Source organism: Camponotus vicinus, unplaced genomic scaffold (assembly GCF_025532165.1).
Source record: "Camponotus vicinus isolate PSW18456_S1 unplaced genomic scaffold, iyCamVici1.0 SCAF_12, whole genome shotgun sequence".
Classification (NCBI taxonomy): Eukaryota; Metazoa; Arthropoda; class Insecta; order Hymenoptera; family Formicidae; genus Camponotus; species Camponotus vicinus.
In genome coordinates, this window is record NW_028141948.1 from 14,052,019 (window position 1) to 14,064,518 (window position 12,500).

Sequence of the window (12,500 nt, forward strand, 5' to 3'; positions counted from 1 at the left end):
GCTGTATTAAATAAATAGAGAATCGCCAAGGCTTTCGACGATCTAAAGAAGGAAAGAATCGTATTCCTTGAAAGTGGAAGCGGTCGAAGTCAAGCCCGAGAGAAACGTCGTGGATGGAGAATAAAAGTCTGTGCGCGCCGCGAAGAAATATCAGAAAAGTCGAACTAATATTTGAGATTAGTCCTATCAACGCTTTTATCTTTCGTATTGTGTATCCGCAAAAAGAAACCCTTTAAAAATACATCAATTCGTCAATGCACTGTCCCGATACGCGAATCTAGAGAATCCTTCTCCATGTATTAACGTTTAACGTGGCTATGAGCGTAATCTTGAAAGAATGACCTGCCATATACTAAACCACTGACAGCACGTACAGTTGAGCGAAAAGTTTAAGAGCACTTTCAGCGCGTTAAACTTTTACGCTCTAATTAGAAATTAATAAAGACTAATAGCTTTATCGTCGGTCTATTAAATCCTGTGAAGCTGGTGCGCTGGAAGTTAGACAGTCGCGAAGGTACAGTCGGCATTAAAAGTTTTTTTTTCTTCGTGGGATAACAGAGGGACTTTAATTGCGAAAAAAAAGAATTTTGTAGAAAGCGAAAGTCCAACTACATTGTTTATTTGATAGCAGACATTTTTCGAAGATTGTTATGTGGTGTTGACGCAGCGCGGACGCTTTCTAGATGTTTTTCTTTACGTTTTTTATTTCTTTTATCGAAAAGGGAGAGAATGTCTGCGATGAAGCGAAAGAAATAGGGAGAACTAGAGAGAGTATACGGAAAGAAGAAAGAAAAAAGAAATCAATGAACGGAAACGTGATACGATGGGCGAAGGGCCAGGATGGGGGACAGGGTCGGCCGTTCTGTAATTTCTCTATTTCCTTCATTAACTCTGATTCAACAGCAGCGTAACTTTTAATTGGAAGTAGTGGGGGCGGGTCGAGGCTCATTTCCCGGCGGACTTCTCCATACTGGAATTCAAGCGAGTCCCAAGCGTCTTGGGAGAGGTCACTTCATTCGATGTTGCGATATTCTCAGATTTTACTACTTTCATAGTTAATGTCCTTTAGTAACTGAAATACTTCAAATTGAAGTCAGCAGCATTTCTGTAGTATTTCTAAAGGCTTATATTAAAACATAATTCTCTGCGAAATAAATAGATAAATATCTTCTCATTATTGCATAAAAGAATTAATCATGATTATTAATTGCAATATTTAATAATGTAAGTATTGATGATAATAATAATTTGCGATCGCAAGGAGTGATCTAAAACACGTCATTACGAGATAATTATTTATACCTACAGTGATATATATGTTAATCTCCTATCCTATTATTATAAATCAATTATGTTAATCGCGGGCGATCTGATTTCAATAAAATCACTAGCGCATCATTTTCCAAAATGGAAAATAACAGGTGTAACAGATGTTTCGAAAGTGCCGTGCCTATATCTTTCGCTCATACTTACATAAAGACACATGTGATGCTCGTAAGATACGCTAGTCGGAAATAAAAGCGATAAAAAGAAAGGCGAATAGTTATATCGGCGGGCGACGAGATGCTTCGAAAATGACGAGCTTGCGATAAAGGACTGCCATAGCGAACAGGAGAGGCAACGGTAACCCCGTGAGAAACTTAGTACGATCCCTTGGCATGGCACGACATACATCGCGATATTATCGGTTTCTCATTATTCGGATCGCTGTATTGTTATTTCAGCGGTTCTCGGAGAAGAGAGATATTCGATAATGCACGGTTCGACCGAGGCTCTTGAAAAATTCAACGATAATCGGCCTCGTAATGACGGTCAGTTTTGCGCGGCGCATCGGATACCATCGCTGAAGTCACCTTATTTCCATACATTCTCATTTTCATGCACACGCTATTGCGTCGTAGTCGCCGCTATATCATTATATCGCGTCCAACTTATTCGACGCGCGATAATTCTTGCGAGAGATGATTATGATTGCGAGCATAAAACTAAAGATATGTTCTTTACGAGCGTGGGGTTCGCCCTACATGTTTGCGTAATTGCGTCCAGCGTTATATAAGTACGCTATCCGGACGACGATCACTCGCGACAACTCCACGAGCGGTGACTGATAATATTCTGAGCGAAGATAAGCGGCGAGTTCTACTTACGACAGCGTGGAGACTCTCTTTATGCGATTCTTACGCGAAATCTCGTAAATCCCGAGTTTTACTCACAGTCGGGGTGTCGGAGTAAAACACGGGAAACGACGCGCGTCACGTTCTCCTCCTAAGAATCGTGAAACTGTAAAACGCGAAATATAGAGTCGTCCTTACTTTTTCGTTCTCGTTTATGCCAAGAGACATTCCGTCCTCGTAATTGCGTGTTCTCTCGACGAAAAATCTCTCGATCTCCCTTTTAGCGCTCGCGCATTCCGCCCGCGTACGACCGGCTTGAAAATTGTCGGCGGCGCTGGCAGAAAAACGGGGAACTTTCACGGCGAGTCTCGCGGAGCCTCGCCTGGCAAAACACCGCGACGACCGCCTGCCATTTTCGGTTGGCACGGGTAGCAGGGGGCCAGGGGTAATGGGTTGGTAGTGGAAACCCCGGGCAAAAAACAGCGCCTGCAGAGATCCGCGACGCGGCTGTTTAATTCGGGACTTGTGAGAGGAAGAGGGGGGATGGGAGGGGGAGAGCGGGTGAAAAAAAAGTGCCGAGGCCGGGCGACCCTCTTCCTCGCGCGTCGCTCATGTATTATAAATAATGGAATTTAAATATACGCGAAACAGATCCCCGTTGGACGAATTCGGCTTAGGGAGATGAAGAGGAGGAGAAAGAGGAGGAGGAGGAACGCCGCACCGGTGCCACGGTGTCGTGTTCGCATTGTTAATTGGCCGGCCGTTTCGTTTTGCGACGCGGCGTGAAGCAGCGCAACGGAAAACGAAACGACATCGCGCGTCGAGCGCACAGAGAAGTTGAATTATCGAGGGAGTAGATGGGCGCGAGAGGGATGGAATAGTCAAACGCGAAGAGGGAGAGAGAGAGGGAGAGAGAGGCAACATCGTGGATCCGTAAATTAATTAGAGAAAGCATAACAGTCGGGGAACAGCCTGTGAAGTGAGGTTCGTCTTCGTGGCCCGCGTTGCGGTTCCCGTTGTGCCCTCGCAGTTCGCACGGTCATGCCCCGGGAACTACACGGTACACCTTGTGTCGTCCTTACACGAGACAAGCCGGATACCTGTTTGCGATCCCCCGAGGTATTAGCGACCGTACCAACAGACTCAAAGTACAAACATATAGCTACGTTTCGCATGCATGTTACTCGCCGTCGCGCGAGCTATCGTCGACAAAGTACGTAAGAGTTCTCCCTGAGCGACGCGCATCAATCTGTATATATTTACCGAGAAAGCTGTTTACCCCCCTATGTTTATTTTCATTAACGTTAATTAGCAATGCAAAAATTGCTATTCTTTTATTTTACTTTCTTAAGCTCCTTGCTTTTTCATACAGAAACAGAGAGAAAACTCAGACTCTATAGCATTTTTTTATTGTTTTTTAGAAAGTATTCCTTTCTTTACATCTTTTTAAATAGAATTTGCATTCAAAGAAAATGAGATTTGTTTCAAAGTTATCTTCCCAGCGAATTGTTTTCTCGATTGTAACATAAAAACGGTGAGCTTGGTGTGATTGGATTCATCTTTCCGCTCGTATCGTCCGTCATTCTGTCCGAGATCGAATAGACATTGTATCCAAGTTTCGATGGAATGGAGAAAAGAAATCGCGCGCGATACAATTCCCTCCCGAATGTTTATCCTTCCGCTAGGCAAAAGTACACAAGGGTCCGACTTTATGACACTACGAGGCACAATAAAGCTTGATGACTCCTAAAGGCAAAAGGACACGTATACGGTCCGGCGTAAACTTATTTTTCAATTCTGCGGTTCCGCCGCCATCGTTTTGCCTTGATGCGGAGAAAGAACTTCTTTCCTGAGCTCGGGTCGCGCTCCGCTCCTTCCATCAAGTGTACCGCGATGCAATGGTGCCATTTTCGGCGTAGATCAATCTCCCTCGTTGGAAGACGAAAGCGTGGAAGAGGTGGATCGTGCAATGCACAATGCAAGGCCGTCATGCGACGTACGAGGAGTCCGTTATGCGCCGTAAAACGGAATATGCAATACCACTTTCGCGACGACGAAGTAATATCGCGAAACGCAAAACCGTCCTTTTCATACGACGGATACGGCAGAAGTTGTGCGACGAATACAACAACGCGCGCTCGAAACTGGGCGATGAAACACTTCTACGGTCGACCGACGATCGCTGCGATGAGTAAGTCTCCGAAAAGACATCGCGATAATTCCGTTACAGGAAATCTGATAAGATCCAACTAATGTAATCACGCTCCATATGGTTGATTAATCTCCAGCTGGTTGACAAGCCTACGAAAAAGGATTATCTTCTACCGTCGGTAGAGAATGAGGCGAATCGGCGGAGCAAGGAGGCTAAACAGAGAACAAACACGAGATTTGGTCTTCCCGATCAAGCGAAAAAGAGGATAGGAAGATGCGGCGGAAGGAAGCAAAAAAAAGAAGGCGAATACGCGAGAAAAAGAGACGAACAAAGGAATAACGGCTCAGGATTCATATCCCAAGGAAAACCAAGGCAATACCAAGAATCCTGGATTATTCGAGGCACGACGACGATCTTCGAGCCAGCCGACTGTCTGGCCGTGAAAGTGGCACGTATCGATCGCACAGCTGGATTAGCTTCTACCACTTTGATTATTTCCGCCATATATCTAGGTGCGCTGTGCACTGACGATGATATTTAAAAATTCGCATAATTATTCAGTGTTTTACTATCAGCAATGACATGAAAAAAAAAAGAAAAAATAGTAGAAAAAGGATATCGAAACCAGATGTTGATTGATTTTCTGCAAGTATAATTAAGGGTAGTTTAGTGAATAATTAATCAATAATTATAATAAACCAAATAAAATAATGGAAACTCTTAAATAAAAATATTAATTATATAATATTTATTATAATATGATATTATTATAACAAGAATTTTTCAGATTTAATAAAACGTAGCAAATTAGTCAAAGATCTTGAAAAAGAACTAAGCCAATAAAATGTTTTTTTATTGTATCTTCAAGTATGTAAAAAATAACGATTAGCAGTACTTTTCGACACGATATTAGCACGAATATGTTAGTCTGTTCTGATTAACGATTATTAAAGGTCCCAGCGGCGGTGCATCCACGACACGATAAATTAGAGCGCGAATCGACTTCCACAGCCGTCGTAGAAAGTACTTTGGCAAACGTTATTTCTTCCTGTCTCGAAGGAAGCGCCACTCGAAAACTTGGAAAAGTTCGGCCAGCTGCGTGCATCGTGGTCTCTGGTCCGCCGGTTCTGGCTCGCGTTGGCGTGCGTAACATCGCTATAAGACGAGAGGAAACGAGAGAGAGAGAGAGAGAGAGAGAGAGAGAGAAGGAGAGGAACAGGTGGAGAGGAAGGGAGAAAAGGGAACATCGACGTGCGTGGTTGTATCGTGGCGTTAATGGCGGCAAGCATAAAGCATCCCCACGCCTGCACGCTCGACCACGGTCGTTTACAGTGCCACTATTTATGTTGATAACTTCGAAATGGAGTCAGATACACACGGCACCGAGTGCCCGGCGGTTGGGCGGCGGTCCGACAGCGGTCTGGTAGCACTTGTAAAGTATGGGTGGATAGGAGTGGGAAAGGGGAACGGATTCGCGGATCTTTTTGGTCGTGCAAGGAAGGCGGTTCGGTTAGGGTGGGTAGAAAGGAGACGAGCCGAGTCGAGAACAAGATTCAAGCGGAAAGTTTTGCGAGTTAATGGTGCGGAGGTAATGCCGCGGCCGCAACAGCAACAGCCACCCCTTGCTCGTGTGTTCGCCCGCTCGCTCGTTCGCATCTTCCGTTCTCTCCTTTTCGCTCTCCTCTTCCCTCTCTGTCTTTCATCCGGCGCATTTCGTCTCTTTCTCCGACCAAGTCGGAGGAAAAAGAGAAAGCGTTAAATTCTCCCTCTCCCCCTCCCACACGGATTCTCTCCTCTCCTTAAGTACATTCTCTTTTCCTACGTTCTCTCTCTCTCTCTCTCTCTCTCTCTCTCTCTCTCTCTCTCTCTCTCTCTCTCTCTCTCTCTCTCTCTTTCTCTTTCTCTTTCGTTTTCTTTCTCGCTCCTCGTTCATTTCTTTTGGAAAAACGTGCCACGTTCTCGCTTCCCCGCTCATTGCTCTTTTTCTTCCCCGGCGTTGTCTTCTCTCACACCCTCGAGACGCGGCCCGATCTTTTCCTCGTGCAGCTCCTATCACGAACAGTCGCTAACAAGTGCATCGAATGCAAGTTGTCGACAAACTTCTTCCAGCGATTCGTGCTTGCTCATCGTGTGCATGCGCGGGCATGTATATCTCTATTAGGCGACATCTGCTCTCAGCTTTTTCATAACGAGCTCGCGCTCCAAGAGATTTCACGGAGCACTTCCGGTTTCCCTAATGCAATGCTACAAAAGAATGCATATTGTAGTTTCTTATCTCTCCCTTTCTTATCTTTCCCATCTTTTGTATCTAACGGAAATGCTCCCATGACGAACATAGAACTAACGATAACGAGGAATGCTGTGACCTCGACGGCTTCTTCGTATCTAAATTTTCTCAGCCATCTGATTCCCTAAAGACTATTTCGACGTCATGGACGATTTTTGTTTCCGCACGGCAGAACATGCAGAAGGAGAATATTATGCCACGTTATCAAAAGGTAACACGCTTTGATCTTTCAATCATGATTCTCTGAGAAACCTTGCTTTAACGTAATGAAATTAGACAAGCGCTATAGACGAATTTAAGAATTTTTCCTCTTTTCACAAAAATAAAATTAAATAGTTTATGTATATAATATAAAATTATATATATAAATTTTAATAGAAATTATTATTAAGAAATAATTCAAGGCTTCTTATAATTAAATCTATAAAACTTCTTTGAAAGAATTTAGAATAATTGTATTGCAAATTATTTGCTAAGAGGAATATAGGTGCCGTTCTTCGCGAAGCAACAATTCGATTTTCATTTGTGATTAACAGCTTCTTGTGGCTGGTAACGCGGTTCTTATTTAATTACCCGGTACTTTGGGGACTTGAACTACCCAGAGAAGATGAAACGATCGCGCCATTATTCTATCCAGATTCCTTTGCCTTCTCAAGCAGGCATATGATCAAGACTTCCTCGCATAAAAGATAATCGTTGGCAATCGATGACGCGCGGGATAACCCTCGTCGAATCATGATTCGCTCTCCTTTCTAGTTATCGCCTCTCAGTCTGCTCTACTTGCAGATGCCGCGCGTAATCTATTCGACATTAGTTGCTTGATTGCACCGTAAAATGCGACGGCGACGAGGATGACGACGACGACCACGACGACGAGAGGGTCTGTGCTCGATGGCGCCTCCGATTCCAACCGCAGCACGATGCAAGCCCATTACTATCGCCCGAAGCTAAACGGCACCGGAGCTCGTACCATTAACGGAATCTAGGGTCTGATCCACCTCATTGAATTCCGTTCAATCGCGATTATGATGATGCGTGAACGATTTGAACCTAAGCTACAGACGATGAGGATGTCACGGTTCAGAAAAGTCCTCGAATAAAATCGTCAGTAACGACGTGATTACAACATTATGATATTTAAAGATTTTGAGAAATTGACTGAGAAAATATACATTTCTTTACTTAATAATAATATCGCGAATTGAAAGTATAATAAGGCTAGATTATTATTAAATATAATAAGATATACATATGATCACGAGACATTTGTGGCTCGATAATGAAGAAATTACAGCTGCAGCACAAACACACCGATTCGCGGAGGATGCCGTTGATTACTTGGACTCGGTGGGCTCGGGGGGGTCTGGTTTACTTCTTCCCTTATGTCCGGAGATAATGGACACTATTACCTTAACGAGGCCCCAGTCTCTTAGTCGGTAATTGCTTCGAGATATCCAGGAGAGCCCCGGCGTACGTTGCTGCCTGGTGTTGCACGGAGAACCCAGACGGTGTTATTGCCGCCGAGGCTACTCGCCCGTTTCATGGTGGTTATTGTTATGGGCCTGCGGCATTAAGATGTACACCGCACTCTCATACGCGACTGGCTACGTATATGATACGCATATATAGCTACACGGGGAGGATTTCATTACGTCGCTTCATAACCGGCGGTCTTCACGGCCGCGATAAATCGGGATTGTCCTCCTTGTTAAATCTATTCCCTCCTCTCGTTTTCTCCCCTCATATCATCGACGAAGCCGACGAGACGAGTTAATCCGCGCGATTGAATGGCCTCCATGACGTAAGTCGTCGCATCGTTTATCGCCCTCTTTATCCTCGTGCGAAACGATTCGCCATAAATATTTTATTTTAACGTCGCGACCGTAACGTCAAGTCAGTCGAGAATCGGCAATTGCATCACGTTTCTAAACACGCGAACGCGGAATCGCGTTGTAACGTTCATCGATCTCATCGAGCCAAGACATTTTACAAGATAGCCTAGAGAGAAAAAAATAACTATAAAGACAAATCTATATAGAAATAATGGAGCAAGAAGGGGGACGAGAAAGAGTTAACGGAGAGACGGCGAAGCGAGATGGAAAGAGATCAAATCTGGATATCTGGATTAGGATGGTACGCGTAATCCGCAGGACGGAATGGCGGATCCGCCGGCAGATCCCATCGCGGAGGAGGAATTCTGGTGGGTACTTTGCCCAGCCAAATACGACAAGAGCAGCAAGAGCCTAACCCGGGTAGAGCCGCCGAGATGGTTTACGGCTCGTCGCAAGTTGGTGAAATTTAAGAGCGCATTTAAAACTGGTTTGGCGCGATGCCCTGCGCATCCCTGCAGCAGGTACTGCCGGCAAGAGATACCGCCGGGTTCCGACAGGAGTTTATCGCTCTAACATTCTTGGGAAGCCTCGGATGGATCTTTCTCTTCAAGCCATTTCTTCCGGTAGCCACCTCGACGAACCGTCGCTTCTTTCGAGCCCTCCCGTGTCGTCCGTTTGTCCGTTCTTCTCCCCTTTCTACGAAAATTCCCTCGAACAGACTCGGTACCAAATCGTCACGATGATCATCGGTCAAGATACCCGGAGAAATGTCGTGGTCGACGTTACCATTGGAACGGGCGCTTTTAGGACCGCATTGAAGCTTTTTTCTCAGGCGTCTCGGAGGAGATTTAGCGAGCGGACAACAAATGAAGGTCATCTTTTTCGCGCGAAAAAGCGTCCGCCTTGATTTCGTCTCGTTTCTTCGAAAATTGGATGTCACAACTGGACGATTTATTATAAATATATCGCACATGCGATCACGTATATAATATACGTTAATCATCAAGTAGTTAAAGAAAATTATTACAATAATTTCTACGATAAACGACGCGAAGAAGAAATAGAATTTAATAAGGACATTCTTCTCTTGAGCGGCGCCAACCGCGCCGAAACTTTTCAGTTTTGTATAGCAGTATTATACGTTATCTCTCTCGCCCTGACGTAAAATGCATCTATAGCACAATTTCATCGCAACATCGTCGTATAGCGATTATGGCTACTCCATTAAAAATGGATTTTATAAAGGCAATCTTGCCAGACGATCGTTGTAGGAAAAAAGGCGAGAGCCGAGCCAAAGGGGATGAGGCCACTACCTTTGGCTGATCCACTTCGAATGATAATCACCTCTAGGAGACTCAATTTCGCCCTGCTCCGTCCCTATCCCCATTCCTATCCTCGTTGCCCCGGAAGGTTCGACGCCACAGCGGACTGCATCCTTCATTCCCTTCGCTACCTCCGCTACCCCGCTGCTTACCTATACTGCCGCCCCTATCGTCTCCCCCTCCCCTTCGCTCCTAGACTATTCTGAACGACCTTTACCCCATCCGCCGACGCTCACCCCTAACTGATTGGAGTACCAATCAATGCGGCATTCAGGGTGGCCGTGCTGAAACTTTAGGAAATTAACTATTCACTCTCTGGAAATGGTTATTTGGCAGGCCGGAAAGGCAGTCGCGACTACGTTACAGAGAATATGAACGAAAGGATACAGGCAGTGGACGATGGACGATAAGACAGTTTAATTTTCAATTACGCGGATATAGAGTCGATTGTTATTCGGGGCGTCTCTCGTACATCAGGAGAAATTCGAGTTATTGGTCGTACATCCTCTCGCCGATCTTACCGTTGGGAAATTTTGCTCGCGCGATCAGATTATCGCATCGCCGCAGCAAAATTCAGATAAATTATTCCGATAGCTATGAGATGTCGCGCCATCCGGTGTTTCGCGAGGCTGATAACGAATATATACTTGTGGTTAGCTGCGAAGAAATTATACGGTCCACATGAGAGAATATATCACTTCACGGAAAGATGTACGCGTCTCTACGCGTGCAATAAAGCAACGCGCGGAAGTATTATCCTGGTACTCTCTTTCGTTAATAGCATCGCGGTAATCTACCAAGCCGTACAAGGGTATTTACAGTTACTCCCCCGGCGCAACGCGGGACACAGTACGGCGGTTGGTAGGCGCACGGCGGATTTATGCAATGTTTACACTCGCGCAAGGCTGCTAATACGGCTTTCCGACAACAGCTCCGCGCTGCATCGCGCGACTGCTCGAGTACGCCCCGCTGTTTGAAAGTGAAACTTCTGTTTGTACGTTACTTCCGGCTAATCCCGAATATTACGTCAGCGGATCTACCGCCGGGAGAACGAAGGCACAGCCAGCTCTCCGGAAACATCCCGCAAGACAGCCGGCGCCTTGAGCGAAAGGCACAAGTTTTCACAAAGGAGAGAAACGCGCTGCGAAACAGCTGAAACGAGATACACGCACCCTTATAGAGTCTTTGTATCAAGCGAAAGCCTCCGCGTCCTTTCGAAGAATTTCGACGGCATCGATTTGTACGTTGATTCGTCGAGTCATACGATAAAAACCGCTCCTCGGCGACATCCTTTTTCATTCTCGTTGAGCAACGAGCGACGTGTCTGGAAAACTCTACAATGAGTGGTATCCGAGAAACGAGATCGTCGAGAAACGAACGTCTCAGAAAAGATCTCAACGTTACCCGTCGTGGCTCGCATTCCATCCCCGGATTCGCCGAGAATCCGATCTGCAGTCTCAAACAGCTATTTACTGTAACGTCGGTGAATCGTCGGTACTTTTGTAGCCAGCAGGGAAAATGGATCGGCGCGGAATCGCCGAGAATGCTGCTGCAGTATACAAGCCCCGCCACTGTAACTCATTCATCGATAAATTTCGGCGGGCGAAGCATCGATCACAATGTTCTATTTTGCTCATTGGTGTTTTTGCCGGCGGCATTCGATTCAATTCGAGGATGCGGTGAGTCGATATATCTCTCGAGGTGTCATGAGCCGCCCGTAATGGATGGCGGCTGTTCCCTTACCCTTACCCCGAAAAGGGAGGCCGTGCCAAGAACCTACCCCGATACCCTCTACTCTCTGCTTCAGATTCTGATTTTCATCCGCTGTCTTCTTCTTACTTCGTACGTTATCCTTTGCCCTTTCCGCATTCAGGCATTCGCAAAATACCCAACAGAGTAACCTACGCTTCCTCCTACGTAATATTTCGCAGCACATTTTCAAGTTTAATCGCGAGATAATCAAAGGAATGTCTGCGATGTTTGATGGTTCATGAAAATGTCACTTGCATTATTAAAGATAATATTTTCTTATTTATTTATTATTAATTTTGTATTTTTAATAAATTATTTGCATCCTACAAATTCGACAAACGAAGATTTGCTGCGACCGACGAAGATTTGCTGCGACCTGTAAAAAATGGGCTAGATTTCGAAACGGAAGCGGGCAAACATGAAAGCACGCGGAAGGAAACGCACGCGCGATTGGTCCGATGAGGATATTCATAACGTGTGAACGATCACGAGCATTCGAGCGTTTCTCGGATGCTAAGACGTGCGAAAACGGAGGTTAAGGAAATTCTAAAGTTATGTAAGAGATATACCACAACAACAAAATATATATAGCTTTAAAATTAATCAAATTTAACTCGTGAAATTATACTGCTCTTGAAACTAATTAAATATAAGAATTATTATGTTTCTCGATGTATTAAAACGGGAGTTAATTCTCTATAATTTGATAGTTTGATTAACTTAAGCCATTAAAACATTCACACAATTTTAAATAGAGTATGAAATTATTTAATTATTATGAAAAATATTATAATAAGCATATATATAAATTACATAGAAATTTCAAAGAAATTTAAGAAAATATATTTTTGATATAATTGTAGGAATTAATTAAAATAAATCTTACAAGAAATGTAAGTCATAAATTTTAGTGTATATGCATATATATTAATTAACAGAATAATTATAATTTATATTGTTAAATATAATAAATAATCAACGAATTTATTATGACACTTTAAAAAATTATTTTATTAACCGATAATATGATAAGCGTTATAA

The 12,500-nt window shown here is 44.3% G+C and overlaps 2 protein-coding genes across 5 annotated transcripts in view; one reads left to right on the forward strand and one right to left on the reverse strand.

The window, feature by feature from the left end:
* Positions 1 to 12,500, forward strand: part of LOC145963447 (uncharacterized) — a 443,557-nt gene that overhangs the window by 402,253 nt on the left and 28,804 nt on the right. The gene's annotated exons all lie outside the window — the stretch shown is intronic.
* LOC145963449 (CUGBP Elav-like family member 3) overlaps positions 1 to 12,500 on the reverse strand; it is a 151,748-nt gene that overhangs the window by 55,212 nt on the left and 84,036 nt on the right. The window lies entirely within an intron of this gene.